Below are 26,759 nucleotides of genomic sequence, written 5' to 3' on the forward strand. Positions count from 1 at the left end.
ACAATTTCCAGCTATATAAGAAATTACTAACCATATGAAGAAGTGGGAAAATGCAACTCCTCTTTTGAAGAAAAAGACAATTGGAACAGAGTCAGGGATGAAAGATACAGAATTAGTTGACAGGTATTTTAAATTGTTTCTGATAAGATGGGCATTATCCCTGCCCAGATCGAGAATCTCAACAGAAGTGGAAATCTAAATAAGAATCAAATGGAAAATCTGAAACGGAAAAATTCACTACCTGGAATGAAATATTTGAGGGTTATGTATGATGGCATATTGAAAACTGCCAGAAGAAAACTTCAGGGTGGGGGAGAATAAGCCTCAGAGAGCCATGCTAATATTGAGTGGTAGGACATACGTGTAAATGGAGTTTCAGAAAGAGAAGAGAGATTGCAGCAGAAAAATGTTTAAAGCTGTGTTAGTTGAAAGATTTCCAAATTTGACTAAAATTTGGACAATACATTTTACAGACTTGTGGAGGTCAACAGACTGCAAGCACAGTAAACAAAACCATACTAACACATTAAGTCAAATTGCTGAAAATGAAACTTAAAGAGAACATTTTAGAAGCGACTGGTGGTGGGGGGAAGACACATTGTATTTTGCATAAGGGAATAATAATCATCATCATAATAATAATTATACTTTTCATAAGAAATAATAGAGACTAGAAGACAATGGATTATCTTTTTTAAAGTTACGAAAGAAAGAAGTTACCAACCTGAAATTATAAATCCATCAAAAATAACTCTCAGCAATGGAGGCAAAATAAATACATTCTTATTTAGCAAAAGCTAAGGGAACTCTTCACCATGAGACTTCACAACGAATAATACTAAAGTTCAGGCTAAAGGAGACATACTAGTCAGAAACATACTTGTCAGCTCTAAATGAAGGAATTGAAGAGAGCCAGAATTGGTCTTTGTATAAATGACATTTTTTTCTTGTTTCTTTTTTATGAAAACTATATAAAAGGTGGGTGCCCCTTTTAAAAAGTTAACATTGGGGCGCCTGGGTGGCTCAGGTGGTTAAGCGTCCGACTTCAGCTCAGGTCATGATCTCACAGTTTGTGGGTTCTGGTTCATGGGTTATATCAGGGTCACTGTCAGCTTGGGGCCTGGAACTCGCTTCAGATTCTGTGTCTTCCCCTCTCTCTCTGCCCTTCCCCTGCTTGTGCCCTCTCTCCCTCTCTGTCTCAAAAATAAATAAATATTTTAAAATGTTAATGTATTGTAGGTTTATAATATGTACAAATAAAAAAACAGTATAGTAGCAAGATAGCGTGAATTGCATTGTTATAAGATGAAAATATACAGTATTGACTGAAGGTAGACTGTTAAAGATTAAGACTGTATATGACAAATCCCTAAAGCAATCACTAAACAGAGTGGTATGGCTAAAAAGTCAATATAAGCAATGAAATGGAATACTAAAAAATACTAGATGAAACAAAGCCTACCATAATAATATTTACCTTAAATGTAAATGTGCTGAACACTACAAGTTACAAGTCAGATTTTTCAGATAAAATACAGATACATTTTTCAGATAAAAATGTAATACTACATTATATACTGTCTACAGGAGATGTACTTTAAGTATAAAGATACAGACTAAATGTAAAAGGAAGGAAAAAGACATAGTACACAAATACTAATCATAAGAAAGCTTGTGTGGCTCTAATAATACCAGACAAAGAAGTCTTCAAGACAAAGGTTATTACCAGTGATAAAGAGAATCATTTCATGATGATAAAAGAGCCAGTTCGTCAAAAAGATGTAAAATCCCAAATATGTATTTGTGCCACATATTGGAGCTTCAGTGTACATGACACAACAGATTATACTAAAGGAAGAAATAAAGCAAATATTGTAGTGTTGCCAGTTAGTAGCTGAGGAATTATACTGTATTTTAGCTTTTTATAATAAGCTTCAGAAAGGTATAAGTGGTCTGTTATCAACTTCTTTTTCTCCCAGTGACATTTTGCTCATAATTTTTTATCTGAATGGAATTCCTTCACTCATTTACATTTGTTTACTCACTGTTTTAATGTGCATTAACTCTCTAATTGTGCAGTTAGTTCTTTTTATCTGGTATCAGTAAATACAATATAGACTTGTAAGAAGACAAATCTAGATTTAATTTTGATTCCTCTTCTAGATTTGTATTTTCTTTGTACCTCATTTTATAAGCAATGTATATGAAGTATTATGTATTGGCAGTCAATACACAACAGCGTTATTATCTGGTAGAGTTTTAGTATTTTTTTTTTTTTTTTGATATTTTTTTCATTTGTTTTGCATGGAAGTGATTGGAGCCTTCTTGTTGCTCATTGTACATGCTGTTAAAGTTGGGTCTCTACTTCCTTCCTCATTAAAGAATAACTTTACTTTGTCATCCCCACTTCTAGAGGCCCAGATGCTATATATCCATAAACCAGGCTCACTTTGTTTTCTCTTCTCTCCCAGGTAATCAGCCTGGCAGTGCATTGCCCCAGCTCTGGTTTCCAAATGGGCTTTTCGCAAAGTGGGGACACTGTGTTTTTTCTGTTGTAGATTTAAAACCGAAGAGACAAATGATGTGAAATCGTGGTCAGTGAATTGCTGAAAGATCCCTTAGGACCAGTCTCTGTAGGGAAGGTATAAGGAAAGATAAGATTAAGCGTCAGTCATAACTGTACAAGGGAGGAAGGCAGAAGAAACCAGGAATATTAGATCTCTTAATATTTGAATAATTGTGAGGATTAAACTCTTATGCTGTTGCTTCTATGTAATGTTGTTGGCTCATTACTGGAGAAATAATAAAAATGAAAGAAAACTATGACAGGTTGATTTGGTTGAGCAAAAGAATATTGATTATTATCATTTATATGAGATATTTAACTTTTGTGCCTGAATACTTTGCCACACAAAAAACAATTGTACATATCATTAAATTTGTATTAAAATTATAAATCAGTCTTAATATCATGTAATTCAGTTAGTGTGTACTCAGGCAATTAATTGGTGCTCAAGTTGTATGGACATTGACTCATAAGTTAAAATGCTTAGCGGAAAAGATAAAGCATTTGCTTTAGAATAGTGCATGCATTCACTTACGACATCAAGAGGAAGCAATCACACAAATCTCAGAGTATGTGAGATTCTCAGGTCAACTGTACTGGACTCCAAAAAGTGAATATCATAAGGGGAAAAAAGGTGGAAGGACTGTTCTAGACAAAAGTTACAAGAGACATTCAAAATGCATGAACTTGTATTTGATCTGTTTCTCAGGTAAAAGCTCTTTAAGACATTCTTGTGATAATTAGGGAAAATGTGAATGTGGGCTGCGTGCTATATTGTGAAATTGTTAATTTTCTTAGGTGATATAATGGAATTGTTATTGAGAATTTGTTTCTTCTTAGGAAATGCGTGTCAAACTATTAGGGTTCAAATGTCTTAATGTCTGCAACTTTTATATGCTACAGCAAAATACATGTGTTAAATATATCTGTGTATGTAGAAAGAGGAAATAAACTGGCAAATAATTATTCAATCAAGGTAAAGCCTGTACAGTTGTCCCCTTCTTTCAAATTGTCTTTGCTTTAAAAACTATTTTAATAATAAAAAGTTGCACACGTTTGCACACATTTGGCAATTTTTAAAACACCTTCAAAAAAGAAATCATGGTGAAAATTAGAAAATGCTGAGAACTGGATGGTAATGAAAAGATTTTCTTTTTTTTTTTTTCTTCTTTTCTCCCCCATGGGTTTCTGTTAAGTTTCTCAGGATCCACATAAGAGTGAAACCATATGGTATCTGTCTTTCTCTGTATGGCTTATTTCACTTAGCATAACACTCTCCAGTTCCATCCATGTTGCTACAAAGGGCCATATTTCATTCTTTCTCATTGCCACGTAGTACTCCATTGTGTATATAAACCACAATTTCTTTATCCATTCATCAGTTGATGGACATTTAGGCTCTTTCCATAATTTGGCTATTGTTGAGAGTGCTGCTATAAACATTGGGGCACAAGTGTCCCTATGCATCAGTACTCCTGTATCCCTTGGGTAAATTCCTCGCAGTGCTATTGCTGGGTCATAGGGTAGATCTAGTTTTAATTTTTTGAGGAACCTCCACACCGTTTTCCAGAGTGGCTGCACCAATTTGCATTCCCACCAACAGTGCAAGAGGGTTCCCGTTTCTCCACATCCTCGCCAGCATCTATAGTCTCCTGATTTGATGAAAAGATTTTCTATCAGAATTTATAGATCCAATAACTGGTACTTAATAGAGAAATTTGTACCTTTCCTGGTTTACACTAGGAAAAAAGACAAGTTGAACATTAATGAGCTAATAAGCTTTCAATTTAAGATGAACAATTAACAACAATTAACCCAAAGAAAATGGAAGTAATAAAGGTAAGGCTAGAAAATGAATATAAAACTAAGATACGATAGGATCGTCATCTAAATTGGTTTCTTTGTTGGGGGCACCTGGGTGGCACCTGGGTGGCTGTCCTTTAAGCATCTGACTTCTACTTGGGTCATGATCTCACAGTTGGTGAGTTCGAGCCCTGCGTCCCTCTCTTCACTGACAGCTCAGAGCCTGGAGCCTGCTTCAGATTCTGTCTCCCTCGCTCTCTGCCCTTCTCCCACTTGCACTATATCGGTCTCTTTCAACAAATGAATAAACATTAAAAAAATGTAAATAAATTGGTTTTTTAAAAAAATCTTATTAAATGGTCAAGACTTAGAAATGATGATGGGGCAAGAAAAAAGTAGATGTAAATAATAGTAGGAATGAAAAATGAGACATAACTATGATGCAGCAGAGATTAAAATGAGGGTATTTGTAAGCAACCTTGATGCCACTTGTTTGCACACATTTTAAAATTTTAAAAATTGAAAGCAATGGATAAATTCCAAGAAAACTTGGGGCGCCTGGGTGGCTCAGTCGGTTAAGTGTCCAACTTCAGCTCAGGTCATGATCTCGCGGTCCGTGAGTTCCAGCCCGACGTCGGGCTCTGTGCTGACCGCTCAGAGCCTGGAGCCTGTTTCGGATTCTGTGTCTCCCTCTCTCTCTGACCCTCCCCCATTCATGCTCTGTCTCTCTCTGTCTCAAAAATAAATAAACGTTAAAAAAAAAAAAATTCCAAGAAAATTTTAAATTGCCCCAATAATAGAAAGACTGATTGCCCTTTAATCACTAAGGAAGTTGAATTCAGTTATTTAAAAAAACTGCCTGCAAATAAAATACCAAGTCCCAATAGTTTTATAAATGAAATCTACCCAAGTATTTAAGGAACAGATAATTGCAATCTTACACAAATTTAGAAATTAGAAAAAGAGGGGCGCCTGGGTGGCGCAGTCGGTTAAGCGTCCGACTTCAGCCAGGTCACGATCTCGCGGTCCGTGAGTTCGAGCCCCGCGTCAGGCTCTGGGCTGATGGCTCGGAGCCTGGAGCCTGTTTCAGATTCTGTGTCTCCCTCTCTCTCTGCCCCTCCCCCGTTCATGCTCTGTCTCTCTCTGTCCCAAAAATAAATAAAAAACGTTGAAAAAAAAAAATTTAAAAAAACAAAAAAAAGAAATTAGAAAAAGAGGGAATACTCCATGGTCTTTATAAAATATATTTAAACTCTTGATACTCTTCCCTTCAAGAGGTGGAAATCTAATTCCCTCCCCTCTAGTGTGGGCTGGACCCAGTAACAAAAAAATGACAATGTGGGACTTTAGAGAATAGCTCATAAAAAGCACTGTAGCTTCTTCTTTACTCTTTTGGTTCACTTGATCTTGGAGAAGCCAGTAACATCATGAGGACACTCAAGCCTATGGAGTTATTTATGTGGTGAGGCACTGAGGCCTCCTGCCAACATCATGTGAGTGGGCCATCTTGGAAGGGGACTCTACAACCCCTGCTGACGTCCTGACCGAAACCTCATGAGAAACCTTTAGAAGCCTTTCCCAAGTTCCTGACCCACAGAAGGTGTTACATAATAAATGTGTGTTGGTTTAAACCAGTACATTTTGGGGTAATTTATTACACAGCAATAATTAAAACACATTCCTAATTAAAAAAAAAAAAGGGCGCCTGGGTGGCTCAGTCAGTTAAGCATCTGACTTAGGCTCAGGTCATTATCTCACAGTCCATGAGTTTGAGCCACGCGTCAGGCTCCGTGCTGACAGCTCAGAGCCTGGAGCCTGCTTCAGATTCTGTGTCTCCCTCTCTCTTATCTTCTCCTGTTCATGCTGTGTCTCTCTGTCTCAAAAATAAACACTAAAAAAAAAACCAAACCCATTTCTGTTCATATTGTGAGATTAGTATAATCTTGGCATCCAAACCAGATAGGATATTAAAATGGCCTTTAATTTTACTATCCCACTCAAACATAGCAACAGAAAGTCCAAAACAAAAATTGCAAAATCAGCCAAAAATGTATTAAAAAAAGGTAATATACCTTAGCCAGCTTGAGTGTGTTACAGAGTGCAAAGTTAGTCCATTAGAAAATCTGTTCATATAATTTACCACTTTAACAAATGGAGAAAGACAAATTATTTGATTATCTGAATTAATGCAGGAAAATAATAACATAATAGCTGTGATAAAACTCTTAGCAAATTAAGAAGTTCCTTAATTGATAAAGAATGTCTGCAAAGAACACACAGAAAAACATACCAATTAGTAAAAAAGATCTAAAACACCTTTTTAAAAGTTAGAAACAACATATCAGTGCTTATTATCTCTCTTATCCATATTGTACAGTCTTAGCACATTCAGAAATTTAAAAAGTTGAGTAAAAGAAATAATTTGAAGAAACAGACATCCTAGGTTAAGCTATATAGAAAACTCCATAAAAATTATTGAAATGATTAGTAATATAGTCTAGCAAAGTCCATTTGCATTTGTATATACAATAAAATTTTTATATAAAATATATAAATTAAAAGCATTCATAACAAAAAGATTCTTATAAATCTACATAGAAACATGCAAGCCTTTATTTTAGAAGATTTTAAAAGCTTATTGAAAGATTTTTAAGTAATTTAGACCTAAATAAATGGAGAAATGTACCACTACCATAAAAACTTTTTCATATCTTACCAAATAAGTCTACAGATTCAATGCGATTTTAACCAAAATAATGTTTTCAAAAACCCACACAATCTAATTTTAAGCTTTTTTGCAGATAGGTAATGGCTTATAATAGCCGAGATGTTCCTGAAGGACAAAGTTAAGCACTTTTAATATCAAATGTCAAGACTAGTTGTGACTACAGTATTTTTGGCACAGAGTTCCAGTTTCTCCATATTCTTTGCAACACTTGTTATTTTGTAGTGTTTTTTTAATCCATTCTGATGGGTATGAGGTGGTATATCCTTTTTTAACCTATGGACATTCAGTTGCTTCAGCACCATTTGTTGAAAATCTGTCCTCCATTGAGTTGCTTTTGCATGTTTGTCAAAAGTCAGTAGAACATATTTGAATGGATCTGTTTCTGGGTGTTGTGTTCCATTGATCTTGTGTCTATCACTGCCAATACACTTAATGCACATCAGCTTCATAAAATGAATTGGGAAGTTCCTTTCTATTTTCTGGAAAAGATTATGTAGAATTGGTGTTGTTAAATGTTTGGTAGAATTCTCTAGCATTTCTGAGCATTTATATTTAATTCTAAAGTTTTGTTAATCATGTGTCAACCTAATGAAAGTGAAAACATAAGTCACATACTGAGAGAAGATAGTTGCAACACAGCTGAAAGATTAGTATTTGAAATATAAAGAAGTTTTACAGATTACTAAGAAAGAGAAGCAAATAGAAATTTGGGCAGAAACCATAATCAGGCCTTTTATTAAAAGGATACATGATTCAAAAAAACCCACCAAAACATGCTCAGACTTGTTTTCAGAGAAAGGCAAATAAAGACAACCATTTTATACCCACCAGACTTGGCAAAAATTAAATGTCTCCTCCTGCTGGCTATTAAAACTCTGTCCCTTGACTGTTACCTTCATTTTGTGTTTTCTCTTCTTTGGTCCTGTAGGCGGGAGTGTTTAATCCAGATTCAGGATTTAGAAAGATCACAGTATTTTTTGGAGTGTGTTCTTTATTTTGCTTGTGACATCTTCTAAAATCCCCCTCCTTAGAGGAAATAACTGTCTTTTTGTTTTTGTTGTCTTAGTTGGCACCCTTGTATGTATTTAAAAAAGTTTTTTTAATGTTTATTTTTGAGGGGGAGGAGTGTGAAGGGGAGGGGCAGAGAGAGAAGGAGACACAGAATCCAAAGCAGGCTCCAGGCTCTGAGCTGTCAGCACAGAGTCCAATGTGGGGCTCGAACCCACAAACCGTGGGTTTGTGAGATAATGACTTGATCCAAAGTCAGATGCTTAACTGACTGAGCCACCTAGGCACCCCATTTAGATCCCTTTTGGTTCTAGACAATGTGGTTATTTTAGATGTTTCTGTGTACATTATTTATCCTGTTTGCTTGATTACTTCTTTAAACTTTGTGCTGTTAACAGAGTTTTAAGCATATCTAGTTTAACTGTATTAGCTTTAGAATCAATTGGATGAGTTTTTGACCCTCCCATTTGATTCATAAAAGTTTGTTTTTTGATCTGTAGGAGCATAAGACCAAAATGAGATTTTTTTTTGCAGGATTTTAACTAAATTAATCTTGTATTTCATAGCTATTATTACTTGAATTAGGAATGGGGGAGAATATTATAGCTCTGTGGATAGAATAATACAGATCATTGCCTATTTTACTTTATCAAATCAAAAAGGTGTTCCTGATAATTTAGTCCTCAGAGTTCCCATTAGAATATTGTTGAAACTAGACCCTGAAAGCCTAGTTTAGCAGTATATACTTCTTAAAGCCCTTACCACTATCTACCTAGGATTGATTCTTCCTGGGGTTGTGAGAGTCGTCTTACTGTGCTTTTAGATCATCATTTCCCAAATTGGGATACTAGTTCCTCAACATCCATGAAAATAAAGTTTCTTCACTAAATTAGTTGGGAAATGCTATGTCCTGTAGCTGTTTTTTTAAACCCCTATCAAATGGACACTGTGCTTATTGACATATTGAGATCCTTGAATAGTCAGATATTATAGGGATGGAGAAACCTAGAATATGTTTAATATTGTTTAATTCAGCAATTCCTAAATTGACTTGAATATTGGCACTTTTTCCATGGGATGCCTGTTCATATTAAGAGGAGCAGTCCTTATGAAATGCAGCTCTAGAATATTGGTAATAACATATACTAACCTTGCATTGAAGTTCTCTGTTCCGGATGGTATATGGCTGGCTTCTGATATATTCTTACTCCCTTATCTGGCACTTATATTCTGCCTGTGTTGTTACTGACTGTGCTTTATCATCTGGGATTGTGATTCTTGGTTTTAAGTGAAGGGCAATAGGTTATTAAATAAGTCACTTCTTTTTTTGGAGGATATATGTGGGATACTGATACTGTTCTAGTAAAATCTAGAAAGAAATTATTCTGCATGTATCATGGTTGAGGGCAGTCTAAGAGATTTGAATTTCTATACATACTTTCTAAGGAGAAAGCCCTGTAATTAGAAGTAACAGATGACCTGTTTTGTCTCTGCGTGCTCACCTCTGAAGGTGTCATCAAACTTTTCTGATATTCTTTTAAGTATAGTCCATGAGAGTTATTGTGCCATAGACCTAAACTGTCCAGTACACTAGTCACTAGCTACATGTGGCTGTTGAGCACTTAAACATGGCTAAATCATATTAAAATATGTTAAGTATTAAGTACATACTGAATTTCAAAGACTTAGTGTGAAAAAAGGATCTAAAATATTTCAGTATTTCTTATATTGATTATATATTGAAGTGATCTTTTTGATGTATTAATATTTTGTTAAAATTAATTTCATCATTTTTACTACTTAATGTGACTACTAAATAAGATTACTTATGTGGGTTGTGTTGTATTTCTGTTGGATAGTGAAACATTTTCCCCATGAACTGACAGGTCTCAGAGACTAAAACTCATTATTTAGGTTTTTATGAAGTTTTCTAGCCCCAGAAATAATTCCGTATTTGTTTTTGTTTTGGAAAATTTTGGCCTAAGACTTATGATCCTTCGTTTCATAAGTCTCTTTGAAGTATCTCAAGAGATTACTACCAGACTTACTACATGGAATTGTGGTTTAGGCACAGGGAGAAAGGTGGAAAATCTAGAAGTTTCTAACTATATCATTAATAAATAATTTTACCTATTTCCATTGATAACTATTCTACTTTAAAAACATGTTAGTCTTCGTATCTTCTCATTAAACCATCATTTGAACATTAAATATTCTTTGATCTTCTTAGATAGCCCTTTGCTTTATAGACCGGAACAACATTTTTAGATCGGGCTCACCACTTTTGGTTCTTTTAATGCTTTTTGGGAGAGAATTTTAGTAACAACTATCAAATTGGTTTTCATGGTTTTTGCCTTTCATTATGACAAAAGTCCTGTGATTCTTGGGGCTAAACAGAGGACAAGGACATTAAACATGGTGGCTACATTTTTTAGAATAGATTTGGGGATACTGAACCCTTTATTACCCCAATATAGTCTAGAAGAGAGTAGTAAGTTATGTCTCAAGAGTGAAGGCAGTGTACACAAGTGTCATTTCAACTACAGTTTTAGTTTATATGAGACATTAATATTTTTTATTTTTTAGAGAGAGAGGGCGCAAGTGAGCGAGGGGCAGAGAGAGAGAGAGAGAGTGTCAGGGCTCACCAGGGGCTCGGTTTATTTTGTTTTTTTGTTTTTTACCTGATGCGGGGTTCGTCCTCACCAGAAGTGGGGCATGAGTTCACCCAAAGTGGGGCTGGAGCTCACCCAATGCAGGGCTCATGCTCACCGGATACGGGACTCGAACTCCCCAACTGTGAGATCATGACCTGAGCCAAAGTCACATGCTTAACGACTGAGCCACCTAGGCACCCTAAATAATAATTACTTTACTATTATTGTTATTATTATTATTAATTTTATTATTTATTTATTATTTATAAATTTATTTATTTATTATTTATAATAATATTTATTATTTATTAATTTTATTAATTTTATTATTGTTATTATTATTATTAATTTTTGAGAGAGGGAGGGAGGGTCAGAGAGAGAGAGAGGGAGATTGAGAATCGCAAGCAGGCTCTGCACCATCAGTGCAAGCCCCCAGTGCAGGGCTTTAACTCATAAACTGTGAGATGATGACCTGAGCCACAATCAAGAGGCAGATGCTCAACTGACTGAGCTTTTCAGGCACCCAGTATACTTTCTGATCTGCATATCCAGCATTATTGCCTGAGTCTGCCATCTTAGAAGATATCTCATTTTAACTGTGGTCCTCTACAGCAATTCCTACTTTGGTTTCCTTGTTTTGGGATCTCAGTTAAGAAGTCTAGTAAGTATCTGATAATAATAGATTGGCTTAATGCATTCAGTTTAAAAAGACTTACATGTCACCTATTGGTGATGTCTAAGGTACATCCAAAGAAAATGAAGGCACTTATCCCTATGTGGTTTTGATTTTAAAGATCTGCCTTATTTCTGACCTAGCTTTCTTATAACATAACACAAGAAAATACTAAGCTGCATGGCCCTGTCACTCTTTTTTGGAAGCTATGCAGCAGAGGAAGAAGAGTAATTACCCTTACTGGGCTATCCACATGGTTCTGTCTTGCCTTGTGTTTTAGTTTGCTTTTTAAAGTTTTATATGTTTATTATACAAATTCAGATAAGAACAAAAAGTTTAAAAACTTTTTGAAAGTTTGAAAAGAGTAAAACCTCTTCAAAATTTCATCTTCCAAAGAAAACAGAATCATCCTTATAGATGGGTGTCAATGTTGCCTCATGTTTCATTTCATTATTTTTATGGGCATTATTACCTGTTCTATAGACCAGGTAAATTTGCCTGTATTTGAAACTAGAGGCTGCCTCTGCAGATCAGCACTAGAGGGCATTGAAGCCCAGCAAAAAGTGTATGACTTGGGAGCTAGCCAAAACCTTCATTCAGCTCACTTACTGGCAATACCTCATGTTTTCTGGAGAAGGAAGTTCCAAAATGATGGGACTGGGACACAGTTGTTCTTTCTTCTTAATTAAAATCCCTGTGTAGAATAGAGCCATGATTATCTGGTATAATAGTAGCATTTTTACTGGATAATGTTCCCAAATAAAAAAATCAATGTGTGACTTAGCACAAGTCATTTAAACTCTTTTGATTCTCAGCTTACTGTAAATGAAAGGGTTAGATGAGATTTAGTTTCATTTCGCATTTATTAAGAATCTATTACTTGCTTGTTATTGCAATATAGGACTTTTATATAGATCATCTTGTTTAATCTTCACAAAAAAACTTTGGAGGACGTATCCTGTACCTCAAGAGAAAAAGAGGTCATTTAAGTAAAGGGCATATAGCAGAATTGGAATTCTTTCTTTCATAAACCATGTTTTCTTCACTACATATACCATGATGTTTCTTACTAAATTTATTCTAACAGTTCCTTTTAACTTTTAAAAAGTATATTGCATGGGGCGCCTGGGTGGCTCAGTTGGTTAAGTGACCGACTTCGGCTCAGGTCATGATTTCATAGTTTGTGGGTTCAAGCCCCGCATCGGGCTCTGTGCTGACAGCCTGGTCTGCTTTGGATTCTGTGTCTCCCTCTCTCCCATTCGTTCTCTCTCTCTCTCTCTCTCTCAAAAATTAATAAAACATTAAACATTTTTTAAATATTAAAAATAAAAAGTATATTGCATGAACACATGCTTTCCTATCATTTGACTACTTTGAACTTTTATTATAAACCTAAAAATCTGCACATTGGAAAAAAATGGGCAGGTACACAGATTGAGACTAAAGAGAATAGCAAAATTTGTTCAGTATCTTGCCTCCCGAAAGCACAGACTTTTCAGTCCTTGAAGAGCAAATTTTAATAGTAAAATTCAGCATTTGGAATAACCAGCATTCATATAGATATCTATATGTGGAGAACAACAAAACAAGGAAAATACCTCATTAGAGAGTTACTAAAGTGAATCATAGTCTAAACTTTTCAAATACCAGTAACATACTCTGGATCACTAAATAGCTGTTTAATAAACATTGATTAACTCAGTAGATGTTCAGTATAGTAGATGATTCTGTGATTCTTAGTTTTGTTTGTAGTCGTCTAGAGTTTAAGTCCTTCATAGTTTTAATCTGTATCAGATTTTTAGATATCAAACTACCATCTTAGCTATAGGACCTTTGTGTTTAATGATTTGCTTTTCTTTTGAAAAGAATCTGTTAAGCATTCCTCTTTTTATCTTTTTTCTTTTTTTTTTTTTTTTAAATTTTTTTTTTCAACGTTTTTTTTTTTTTTTTTTTGGGACAGAGAGAGATAGAGCATGAACGGGGGAGGGGCAGAGAGAGAGGGAGACACAGAATCAGAAACAGGCTCCAGGCTCCGAGCCATCAGCCCAGAGCCTGATGCGAGGCTCGAACTCACGGACCACGAGATCGTGACCTGGCTGAAGTCGGACGCTTAACCGACTGCGCCACCCAGGCGCCCCTAAGCATTCCTCTTTTTAAACATTCTATTTTGAAAAGTTCAATTGTATACAGAAAGAAAATACAGTGTACTCTCATGTCCTTATTCAGCTTCTACAACTAATCTCATAGCTAAATATATATCTAAATATATATATGTATATATATTTAATATTTAAATTAATAAAATTAATTTATTTTAACTTAATATTATATCTATATTATGTATATATATTATGTATATCTAAATCTCTCCTGAGTATTTTGAAGGAAATCCTGAACATCATATCATCTGCAAATTACTATAACTATATGATCAATCCACCAAAAAAAGTAATAGTCACGCCTTAATATCTACAAGCATACAGTTCATACTCATATTTTTATGTCTTATTTTTTTTCCTTTATAGTCTGAATTGGTATCTTTATATTGCTGTTGGTTGATGTCTCTTAATCTGTAGGTCATCTTTTAAAATTTTTCTTATAGTTTTTTTATCTGTTGAAGAAACCGAATCATTTGTTCTCTGGAGTTTCCCACAGTCTGGGTTTTGCTGATTTCAATCCCATGCTGCTTTTTATCATGTTTTTCATCTGCTCTATGTCCTATATATTGGTAGTTAGATATAAATATGGTTCAATATTAGACCTGATTTAATATTTTGGCAAGAATACTTTGTAGGTGGTTTTGTATACATCCATCAAGAGGCTAAGCCACCTTTTACTCTTACGGAATGTACTTCCTCAACTATACTGAGTGAGCTAGGTACCATAATCTTGCTAACTAGGGAGCTATTTTTCTGTTGAGGGCCACTGAAGCAGAAGTCTTTGTAGGTCACATTCTTCTTCCCTTTATTTCTATTGTGCCCTTCCCCCCCACCCCGCCCCAGTTTGACCTTAAGGTTAGGAATTATTGGGGAAGAGACTGTCTACCCACGTGTTGTATGTTTATAGATTTTTTTTTAAGTAGGTAGGCTTCATGCCCACTGTAGAGCCCAGTGTAAGGCTTGAACTCATGACCCTGAAGTCTGAGCTGAGATCAAGAGTCAGATGCGTAACCAACTGAGCCACCCAGATGCCCCATGTTCCTGGATTATTTAGTTAAGGATACAGAAGCCAAATGACTATTCTGAATAATAGTAAAGGCAGCATATCTTTAAACTGCTTTTTTGATCCCTGTAGGTTTTCTTCCATGCATACAACTACCTTTCCTACAGGAAAAGTTCAGTTAGAGTTGCTGTAGCAAATGTGTGATATAGCTTTGCCCTTTAAACGTAGGCTTTCATTAAAATTCTGCAAAGACAAAAACCAAGTGATAGTTCTACAGCATCACAGCTTTCCAGATACTGAACCAACTCAGCACCAGCAAGGCCGCATTCTCATCCTGGGAGAGAGAAAGCAGAGTTGTTACCCAGTTACATGATCAGTATCTTTGCTTCAGGGTTCCAAAGTTATGGAAAGCCCATCTTCCTACAGCCTTCCCTCTCTGTCTGCTTTTAATATCCTTTGACTTGTATAGTTCTGATACTTAAGTTTGCACCAAGGACCATAATCTGAATACTTTTTCCCACACTCCTATCCCTGCTTTGCCTCTGTCTCCCATCTTTCTCTGTCCCTCATTTTATTGAGCACACATTGCCTAATGTGTACCAGGAAAAGTGCTAGACTTAGGAAACACAAACAAGACTGCAGCCTCATCTACAAGGAAAAGGGTGGACCACTGGGACCTTTAGTCATCTATATGAAAAAATATGTGTATGTATATCACACACAGAATCGAGGGAAACACGTCCCAAATGTGAAAAGCAAACATTTAAAAGAAAATACATCTCTTTGTGACCTCGTAATAATGGAGAATTTTTAAAAACAATACACCAAAAGCACTTTTCATGAAGAAAAATACTAATAAATTTGGCTATATTAAAATTAAAGCTTTTTGTTACAAATCAAAACCACAATGAGATACCACCTTACACCTGTCAGAATGGTTAATATTAACAACTCAGGCAACAACAGATGTTGGTGAGGATGCAGAGAAAGAGGATCTCTTTTGCATTGTTGGTGGGAATGCAAGCTGGTGCAGCCACTCTGGAAAACAGTATGGAGGTTCCTCAAAAAACTAAAAATAGAACTACCCTACGACCCAGCAATTGCACCACTAGGCATTTATCCAAGGGATACAGGTGTGCTGTTTCGAAGGGACACATGCACCCCCATGTTTATAGCAGCACTATCAACAATAGCCAAAATATGGAAAGAGCCCAAATGTCCATCGATGGATGAATGGATAAAGAAAATGTGGTATATATATACAACGGAGTATTACTCAGCAGTCAAAAAGAATGAAATCTTGTCATTTACAACTACGTGGATGGAACTGGAGGGTATTGTGCTAAGGGAAATTAGTCAGAAATAGACAAAAATCATATGACTTCACTCATATGAGGACTTTAAGAGACAAAACCGATGAACATAAGGGAAGGGAAACAAAAATAATATAAAAACAGGGAGGGGGACAAAACAAAAAAGACTCATAAATATGGAGAACAAACTGAGGGTTGCTGGAGGGGTTGTGGGAGGGGGCGTGGGCTAAATGGGTAAGGGGCATTAAGGAATCTACTGAACTCATTGCTTCACTGTATACTAACTAATTTGGATGTAAATTTTAAAAAATAAAAAATAAAGTTAAATCAAAAAATTAAAATTAAAAAAAATAAAATTAAAGCTTTTTGTAAAGTGGCACCATAAAAAGAAAAACAAGCTGCAGATGAGGAAAAAATACTTGTAATTCAAATAATTGGCAAAGGATTAGTATAAAAGTATAAAGAGGACTCCTATAAATAATATTATTATAAGAATAATAGCGAACAGCAAAGTAGAAAAATGGTGAAGGATATGAGTAGGCAGTACACATAAGAAAGCCTAGAGGGCAGGGGCACCTGGGTTGCTTAGTCAGTTAAGCATCGGACTTCAGCTCAGGTCATAATCCCATGGTTCCTGGGTTTGAGCCCTGCATTGGGCTCTGCTGCCAGCTCAGAGCCTGGAACATGCTTCAAATTCTGCTTCCCCCTTTTTCCCTGCTATTTTCCCACTCGCCTCTCTCTCTCTCTCTCTCTCTCTCTCTCTCTCTCTGTCAAAAATAAGTATTTAAAAGAAGAGCTTAGTAGGCAATAAACGTAAGGATGTTAAACTTCACTAATAGAGTAGTACGTATTAAAACAATGAAATATTTCACACACATCACATTGGAAAAAGTCCGTCATTACCAGATTTTGCAGAGGATAGAGAAATTATTCTCTTACACAGCTTTTGGAGAATACTTTAAAGGGCAATTTAGCAATAATTAGAAAGTTGAAGATAAACATACCAGAATTCTTCTGCAAGGTTTGTTTATGTATGTTTGTATATAAGCCTGTCTGAGAGAAAGTGTTGCAATGTGCATAGCAAGATCTGTGTGCCAAATGTTTGTTGGGATGTTGTGTGTTATAGTATAGAGCTGGAAACCCCATAAGTCTTTCAGTGGAAGGGTGTACAAATAAAAAGTAGTATGTTCAATACTATGTGTATTAGTTTCCTAGGGTTGCTGTAACAAAGTACCATAGAGTAGGTGGCTTAAACAACAGAAATTTATTTTCTTGCGGTTCTGGGGGCCAGAATTCCAAGATCAAGGTGTTAGCAGGGTTGATTCCTTCTGAGGGTTATGAGGCAAGGATCTTCTAGGTTGCTTTCCTTGGCTTGTAGATGGCCACCTCCCATATCTCTTCACATCATCTTCCTTTCATGGGTGTCTCTGTGTCTGCATTTCCCCATTTTATTAGCATAGCTGTGGCGTTGGATTTGAGCACACCCACATGTCTGATTGATTTATCTTAACTTGATTGCTTCTGTAAAGACTCTGTCATCAAATAAATTCACATTGTGAGGTATTGAGGATTGGGACATAATTCAATCCATAGCACTGTGTAACAGTTAAAATGGATAAACTAGAATGAATCAAAATAGATATACTTTTTCTAAGGCCTAGTAAGTAAAAGGGGGATGAATGATACATGCATCATAATTCCATGTTTATAAAGTAAACAAAGCTGCTTCATATCGTTTAGTGACATATAGCAGTCCCCCCCAACCCCCCATCCAACAGGGGATATGTTCCAAGACCCCGTGGATGCCTGGAACCATGGATATACTACCTATGTTTTTGCCTATATGTACATACATACATACATACATACATACATACATACATATGTACATACCTATGATAAAGCTTAACTTATAAGTTAGGTACAATAAGAAATTAATGACAAACATTAATAAAATAGAACAATTATAACAATATGATAAAAGTTATGTGAATGTGGTCTCTCAAAATACCTTACTGTACTCACCCTTCTTATAGTGATGTGATATGGTAAAATGCTTACACGATGAGATGAAGTGCAGTGAATGATATAGCTATCATGACATAGAGCTAGGCTACTAATGACCTTCTGATTATACATCAAAAGAAGATCTTCTGTTTCTGGACTGTGGTTGACTTTGGGTAACTGAAACTATGGAAAGCGAAACCACAGGTAAGGGGGGACTAGTGTACTGAATATTTGTCATAAAAATATAAACATTCATAGGAATGGTAACCAAGAAGTTCTGGATAGTAGTCTGCACCAACAAAGGAATTGTGAAATGAAATTGGAAAAGAGCCCAGAGGGGCTTCAGTTTTATCCATAAAGTTTTCTTCCTTAAGGGAAAAAAAGGTGGGGGAAATGTTCAGATTTGTTCAAACTGGCTGGCAGGAACATGTGTATTATATTATTCTCTATAACTTTACTATATATTTGCAACTGGGTAATTTCAAAAAGTAATAGAAAAGATACTAACTCAGTGAATGGGAAAATGTCAGTAAGAAGTTGAAAGCTTAATTTTAATAATATGAATAATTAAATAGTAGGCAAAAGTTACCTGGTAATAGAATTAATTCTTCTAGTTGAAATTAGTTTTAATTTTCTGAACAACAAAGTGAGTTTTATGATAAAATTAACAAATGCTTGTAGTACCTTGTTTTTTTTAAAAAAGGCAAGAAGTTCATTTTTCATACCTAATGAAGTTTGAACTTTTGAAGTAACTCGTTTGTAGAGCACTTATTAGGGAACTTCTTATGTGTGAGTTGACACATAATGTATGAATGACTTTGTTCTCTACTTTCTAGAGCAGTAGCTCTCAACTAGGGACATGTGGTAATATATAGGGCATTTTTGGTTGTCAAGTGGGCATCATCCAGTAACGCCAAACATTCTATAAAGCATAGAACAAACTTCACAGTAAAGGAGGATGCCATAATGGTGTCTGTATGATTTCCAGAGGTTGCTACATCAGACCTCTGCCAATTAGAAAAGATGACAACAGCGGCTAGACCAGCTTTTGAACCTGCAAGAAGTGGGCGAGGAGAAGGAGAAGGTGATTTGAACCACCTCTTAAAGCAATATTCAAGTAGAGAACCTCTCATACAAAGATAAAATACAGACAAACTACTCAGTATGCCCCTGAAGAAGTTCAGAACCATGGCTGCAGGACAGACAAGAAGGGAGAGACAGAGCTACTATAAGAGAGAAAAAGAGATCATCTGACATGAGAACATACAACCTCCTTTTCAATGTCAAAAACGCCTTGGTGGGGCGCCTGGGTGGCTCAGACTGTTAAGCATCTGACTCCAGCTGAGGTCATGATTTCACGGCTTGTGAGTTCAAGCCCCATGTTGGGCTCTGTGCTGACAGCTCAGAGCCTGGAGCCTATTTCGGATTCTGTGTCTCCCTCCCTCTCTCTGTCTCTCTCTCAAGAATAAACAATAAAAATTTTTGGAAAAAAAAAAAATGCCTTGATGAGACCAGATACCTCCTGCAGCCTTGATGCAGATGATACTCTAACAGACGAGGAAGATGAAGATGAAAATTATGAAGAAGAGAGTGATGATGTGATACTTCAGCTCTTCTTGCAGAACTAGAAAAATTTTTTTAATTGATGAAGAGCAGGCCAGGAAGGAACAAGAATAGAAGGCAGAAGAGGAAAGAATAAGTACGAAAAACATGGAGTGGAAACCCTCTTGCTTAATCTCACTGGCCCATTCCAGCCTCAGGCCAATTTCAAAGTTAAAAGAAGGTGGGATGATGGTGTTGTTTTCAAGAATTGTGCAAAAGGTATAGATGATCAGAAGACAAAAGATTTGTAAATGATACATTGTCATCTAAATTTCACAAAATGTTCATGCAGAAATATATTAAATACTACAGTTTTATGTGCTTGCTTAAAGACTGTAAAATGTAAATGATCAAAAGCATTTTGGGTTATAAAAATTAACATTGGTACTTCGTTGATTAGGTTGTGTAGTATCTAGGTGAGTTTTTCTTAGTTTTATGATCACAATTTGGTTTTCATTAAGGTAAAATTTACATAATCTAAAATTAGCCACTTAAAATGCCCAATTGAGTGACATTTAGTACTTTTATATTTACAAGGCTTTGTAACCATCACCTCTGTCTAGTTCCAAAATATTTCGTCACCTCAAAATGAAACCCCATATGAGTGTAATTAAGTAGTCACTCCCCAATTTCCTGTCCCCTCAACCTCTGGCCACCACCAGTCTGCTTTCTATGTCTGTGGATGTAGATACTCTTGGATATACATTATAACTTACAATACATGACCTTTTATGTTTGCCTTCTCTAAATATAAAATTTTCAAGATTCAACCATGTTTTAGTATGGATCAGTACTTCATTCTTTTTTGTGGCTGAATGATATTCCATTATATGGATGTACCACATTTTGTTTGTTCATCTGTTGATGGACATTTGGGCTGTTTCCACCTTTTGACTCTTATGAATAATGTGTCTATGAATATTTATGTGCACATTTTTATTTTAATACTCATTTTCATTTTGGGTATATACCTAGGAGTAGACTTGCTGGGCTTTGTGGTAATTCTGTGTTATTTGAGGAAGGAACAAACTGCTTTCTGCAGCAGCTGTACGGTCTTACATTCCCGTCAGTAGTATTCAGTGGTTCCAATTTCTCCACGTCCTCACCAACAGATCCCAGTTATTTTTAAGAAGACATAGTAAGTATATAAATAAATATTTCTGAATGATGGTGTTAAGGGTAGGTTGCTTTTTAAAAATATTTTACCTTTCAAACTTTATAGAATTAGCCACTATTACTGTGGTTATTTTTTAAAATGTGAAATTTTGTTTGTTCTCATTTGAGCAAACTAAAATTCTTCACATTCATTATAGATAAGTATAAGGCAAAACTGTCTTTTACTTTGATGACTGTGAGTTGAGTCATAATCTACAAAAAGGATCTGAAGTCAATATATTTTTAATAGAATTAATTATTTTACAGGAAGAGGAAGCTAACAAAGAGTTTGACTTGTCCTGACAAGGCTAGAATGCAAGAGCTTCTTACAGTTGATATATTACACTGTACCTCACCTACCTCAGATTTTCCATGAGTGAAGTCTAATATCTAGCATTCATAAATCACAATTTCTGCAACACAAGAATTTTGAATCAGATATTTAGGAACTGTGATTCACTTTTAATTCTGACTTGGAGACTCTACATAAATGTAGAAAAAATATTGAACTTTTGGATGGAGGCCAAACCTGTTGTTAGAGAGATGAGTGAGAGTCTCTTAATATGATATTATCTGTAATAAATAGTTTATAAACAATTTGTAGAAACTGGAGAAACAGTCTCTGAAATGTTTCTAGCAAGCAGTCTCTAAATGTTCATTCAGGCATACTACTACTTACAGAGTATTATATTCGGTGTATGTTTGGCCCATGACTGCTAATTTATTGTATCATATTTAAGTCTGAAGAAAAGAGAATATTACATGGTTATTTTTATTAAGTGTTTCTGTGGGTAAAGTAGGCTTAGACTAATTTTTTTTTAACATCTACTTTCTAAAATTACTGTCTCTTTTGTATAACCCCACTAGCACGAGGTAAGAAGTTATTTCCAGCTTCACTTTTTAATTCAATTTAGGGAAAACAAAATATGCTTTCTCAAGCTGTATCTCTCTTCCTTAAATTAGTATAAGCTCTTCTTGCTGGTGTGTTTCCTTCTTTTTCCTACTCTATAGGTCTAGGTTTAAGGTTTTTACTTCGTAACATTGTGTTGATCTGACTTGACGTGCAAAGCTTAAACTGAAAGATGGGGCAGATGAATGATTAGCATGTTCCCTAACCTTAGTAGTTATAATACCACAGCAAAATTGTGATACTGATATTGTGTTATTTTTGTCTAATACCAATTACCAGATTGATACTATTTAAAATGTTTACAAAACTAACAATTTTTTTAAGAAAACAGTGAGACCAGAAGTTTGATGCATTTGAAATCTAATAAATTATCAACAATTTAGAAAATGTCAAAAAACATAGAAAAATATTCATGTTAAACATATTATCATTTGAACATAAGTTATTCGTCGATAAAATTAATGAAATGGTTTTATTCAAAAATAAAAATGAAGAACTATACTATCTACCTTTTTAAAAATGCTCAAATGTGCATCAATGGTTCATTATTAGAGTGGTGAATGTATTTTTATGTATATTTTTCCTGTTTCTGAAAAATTTTCTTAAATAGGAAAAATAATAGAAAAAGTAATTATAAGTTAATTCTAAATATATCCACAGATAATACCATTTCTTGTTTTATAAGTTCAAGACTTTTTAATTTAAATTTTTATATATTTTTCATTTTTGACCAAAGTCTTTGATGCTTATGGCTCAATGAGTTCAAAAAGGTCTTAAGATTTGTTCAGAAGTTCCCCAACAACTAAACTCATTGCCTGTCAGAGAGAAAGCCAAAAGGAATAAATACCTCCTTTTGCTCTCTTATCTCCTTCCAGTGACTGATACTGGCTCACTGGAAACCAAAGAAGGGAGCCATATAGATACAGTGCATGAGGCCAGCCTCCTGGGTTATTGCAAAGGATGAGAACTGGATCTGGAAGGATTTTCTGGCAAACGGAAAATATCCAGCCCAATCATTTTGATTTTAAGACATCACTTTTTATTTCTGTGTTTTAAAATGTATATATAGTATCCAGTTTTTGTTCCTTACCTTTGTGAAGATTTGATTATATTTTTTTCTTCTTGCATAGCCTTCTAGTAGGGGTTTCATGCCCTCTTTTTAACAGGAATGTTCTGATTTTCATATTAGGGATTTCCCCCAATTGTGTAACTATTTGAGTATATTTAAGAGTGAGCCAGAAAGGCTTAGAAACTTTTTATAGGTGATTGGGGCTTCTGCTTTCTGATTCAATAGGTCTAGAGTGGGGCCCACAAGTTTGCATTTGTAACTACTCCCAGGTGATGGTAGTCCAAGAATTATATTTTAAGAATCACTTCATTAGGGAATGCTCTTGAGATTCACATCTATGGAAAGAATGGAAGAAGGCAGAGGGAAAATTAAAGTGTAGTGCTGGAGTATTTGGAAGCTGGAATCATCTATCAGAGTTGGTTCAAGGTGGAGTAAGGAACTGGGCCTTTATATCCCCATGTTGATCAGTCTCTGGGTTTGGGCTGTTCCTGGAAGGAGATATGACTTGGGGAGTGAAGTTTTCTTCAGCATAGACACCCCCCAGACAAGAGAGATCTTTCTGCTGGAAGCACTACCAGCAGCTGAAGGGCAAAATTCTTTCCTGTAAAGGGCAGATGGGGCAAAAAGAGTTCATACGTCCTCCTTCCAAGCCAACCCCACCCTCATCCTAAGACATCCACTTTTTCTAATTTTTCTTTCACCATAGATTGATTTTGCCAATGCTAGAACATCATATAAATGGAATTGTACAGAGTGAACTTTTCCGGGTGGTGTCTTTGGCTCAGTATAATATCTACTAGATTCATCTATGTGTTTGTATGTATATATAAGTCTTTTTTTTTTTTTTAATTTGCTAAGTACTATGAATATACCACATTTTTATCCATTCTTCTATTGACTGCCATTTAGATTGTTTTCAGTTTGGGGCTATTGTGACTAAAGATGCTGTGAACATTATTGTAAAAGACTGTTTTGTGAATAGTTTCATTTCTTTTAAATAAATACCTAGGAGTAGAATTGTTGCATTGAAACATAGGTTTATATTTAACTACCAAATTTTTCAAAGTGGTTTTTCCTTTTACATTTCCATCAGAAATGTATGACAGTTGCACTTGCTCCAAATTCTTGCCACTTCTTGGTGTTTTCAGTATTTTTGATTTTAGCCATCCTAGTGAGTATATAATAGTATATCATTATGATTTTGATTTGCATTTCCTTGATGATTACTGATATTGAACATCTTTTTGTATGCTTATTGGACATTTGTATATCCTTTTTTTGTGTGTGTAAACTATTCCAGTTGTTTGCTTTTTTATTAATTGGCTTTACTGTTGAGTTGAAGGAATTTATTACATATTCCAAACATAAGTCTTTTGTTAGGTATAGGTTTTGCAAATACTGTTTTTGGTTGGTGGCTTATTTTCTTAATTGATGTCTTTTGATGAATAGAAGTTGATTTTCATTTTGATGGGATCTAATTTAGTTTTTTTTTTTTTTTTAAAGGTTATTGCTTCTGTGTCCTAAGACATCTTTGTATAATTTTAGGACATAATAATTTGTGATTTCTTCTAAGCACTTTATAGTTTAAATTGTTATAGTTAATTTTAAGTTCCAATTCAAATTTAGGTGTAGAATGAATTATGTTTATTTGTTTATAGATACATACAGTTATTCCATCAGCATTTGTTGAAAGGATTTTCCTTTGTCTCTTGAATTCCTTTAGTACTTCTGTTACAAATCACTTCACTATATAGAAGTCAGCTATCGTTCATACCACTTTTTTTTTTACCACATTTAATGTTAACTGTACTCCGGCTGCCTTCAAAATTTGCTTTTTATCTTTGCATTTTCATCTCTTTGACTATGATAATCCCATGTGTGGTTTTCTTAGTGATTATCCTGCTTGTAGTTTGATGAGCTTGGATATGTAAGTTTGTGTTTTTTACCCAGTTTGGGGAAATTTTGGTCATTTATCAGATATTTTTCTGTCCCATTCTCTCTCCTCTCTGGCTGCACATAGTTAGACCACATTTGTAGTTGTACTACAAATCTCTGCAGCTCTGTTTATTATGTTGAAAATCTTTTTCTTTCTCCTTTAGATTCAGTAAGATGTATTGATTTATTTTCCAGTTTAGTGACCCTTTTTCTGATGTGTCTGATCTCTTAAGGTAATCCAATGAATTTTTCATTTTAGACATTGTACTTTTTTTTTAGTTTTAGAACTTCCATTTGGTTCTTTTCCATAACTACCATTTCTCAGCTGAGATTCTCTGCCCTCCACACCATGTATACATTCTTATGACCATATTTTCCTTTAAATATTTGCACATATTTGTAATATTTGCTTAGAAATCCCTGCCTACTAATTCTGACATGTAGATCATTCAGGATTTGGTTTCTGTGAGCTGCTTTTTTATCTTGAGTATGGGTCTCTTTTTCCTGTTTCTTCTTTCTGGTAAATTTTGCTTGTGTAATAGACATTGTCGGTGATATGTTGTAGGCTTTGGATTCTGTTATTTTTCTCTGAGTGTTGTGGGTGTTTTGTCTTTTGGGTTTTCTTTTTGTTTTTTATCCCGGTACACTGGATTCAAATGCCAACATTGCTTCTATAATAGGCGGCAGCAAGAAGGCTCAGCTCAGGTCTTTCCACCTTCCAGCTGTTACTTTTTTCTGGAAGCCTTGCTGTCTTTCCCAGAAGAAGCCAAACATTTGGGCATAGTTTACATAAAAATTTTGTGACACCTTCCTTTCTGGGATTTCATCTTTCATGTTATAGTAGCTCTGGCAATCCCAGATATTGTCCTCTGCTCCTCAGCTGGCAAGACAGCAGGTTTCTGCTTCATTCTTGTGGGCTCAGTGCTGCATGGGGGGTAAGAGGCCTCAGGCAACAGCCTTATAAATACATATCCTACCCAGTGCAGTTCCCTTCTTTTAAGGATGCCTTCCCTCCAGTTGCCACCTGCTTTTGGTCACTCTCTTTAACTTTAATGTTTGTTTTTATATGTAGTCCACAGTATATCATTGTTGTATGTGGGAAGTTACCTTGTTACTATCTGAAGCAGGACATTAGAAAATTGAAGCGTTATTTTCTTTTAATCAAATAAGCATCACATATTTAGGAATATTGTAGGAAAGTATAAAATATACCCTAAATGGAATATCACAGTATATCATATTAAAACTTTGAAATAAGAATTGGAAACAGAACAAGGATGTCTGCTGTCACTGCACTCTTCACCATTAGACTAGAGATTTTAGCTGATGTAATTATTTAAGAGAAAGGAGGAGAAAAAGCTGCTGTCACTGCACTCTTCACCATTAGACTAGAGATTTTAGCTGATGTAATTATTTAAGAGAAAGGAGGAGAAAAATTAGCATAAAGACAGAAAAAGAAGAAAAACATTTTCATTAATTGTAAGTGAAATTATCTATAAGAGATTCTACATACTATTAGAGCTAATAAGTTCAGGAAGGTTTCTCGATACAAGGTCAGCATAGAACTAACAGTTTTGTGCACATCAGCATGTACATTAGCAAGAACCAATTAGAAAACATAATAAAAAAAGTTATAATTCATGGTACATGGTATAATTCATCTATAAACTAGCTAGGACTTTTTCTAACGAAAGATATAGGGAAAATTATAAGAACTTTTTAAGACAGACAAAAATAAATCCAAATTATGAATTAGCTCTCCCACTTCAATCTATAACTTCAGTACAGCTCAGTATAAATCTTAGCAAGATTTTTGTGGAATTGAAAAAACCGAAAAAATCACTTAGAGTATTTTAAGGCCCAAGACTTACCAAGGCTGTTATGAATATGGTCAAGGAGGGTCATGGAATAACTAGACCTAATTTTTAAAGCACTAATAAACTTGGAGTGGTGACTCAGAGATAGACACATAGATTAATAATAAAATAGAAAAAAAGCCACAAGTAGGTTCAAGCTCACGTGAAAACTTGGCATAATAAAATAGGGTACAGTTGGCTTGCCAAAAAGAGTGTGTATGTGTGTGTGTATATATATAAATATATATATATATTTATATATACACACACATACCATACCATGCATAAGAATAAATTCTAATTTGAATAAAGATCACA

At 35.0% G+C, this 26,759-nt stretch overlaps 1 protein-coding gene and 1 pseudogene across 4 annotated transcripts in view; both read left to right on the forward strand.

Moving 5' to 3' along the window:
• Positions 1-26,759, forward strand: part of RFX7 (regulatory factor X7) — a 134,035-nt gene that overhangs the window by 26,799 nt on the left and 80,477 nt on the right. The window lies entirely within an intron of this gene.
• Positions 18,832-19,866, forward strand: LOC109262944 (spliceosome-associated protein CWC15 homolog; annotated as a pseudogene).

This window comes from Panthera pardus, unplaced genomic scaffold (assembly GCF_024362965.1).
Source record: "Panthera pardus isolate Hobbes unplaced genomic scaffold, ASM2436296v1 HiC_scaffold_24, whole genome shotgun sequence".
Taxonomy (NCBI): Eukaryota; Metazoa; Chordata; class Mammalia; order Carnivora; family Felidae; genus Panthera; species Panthera pardus.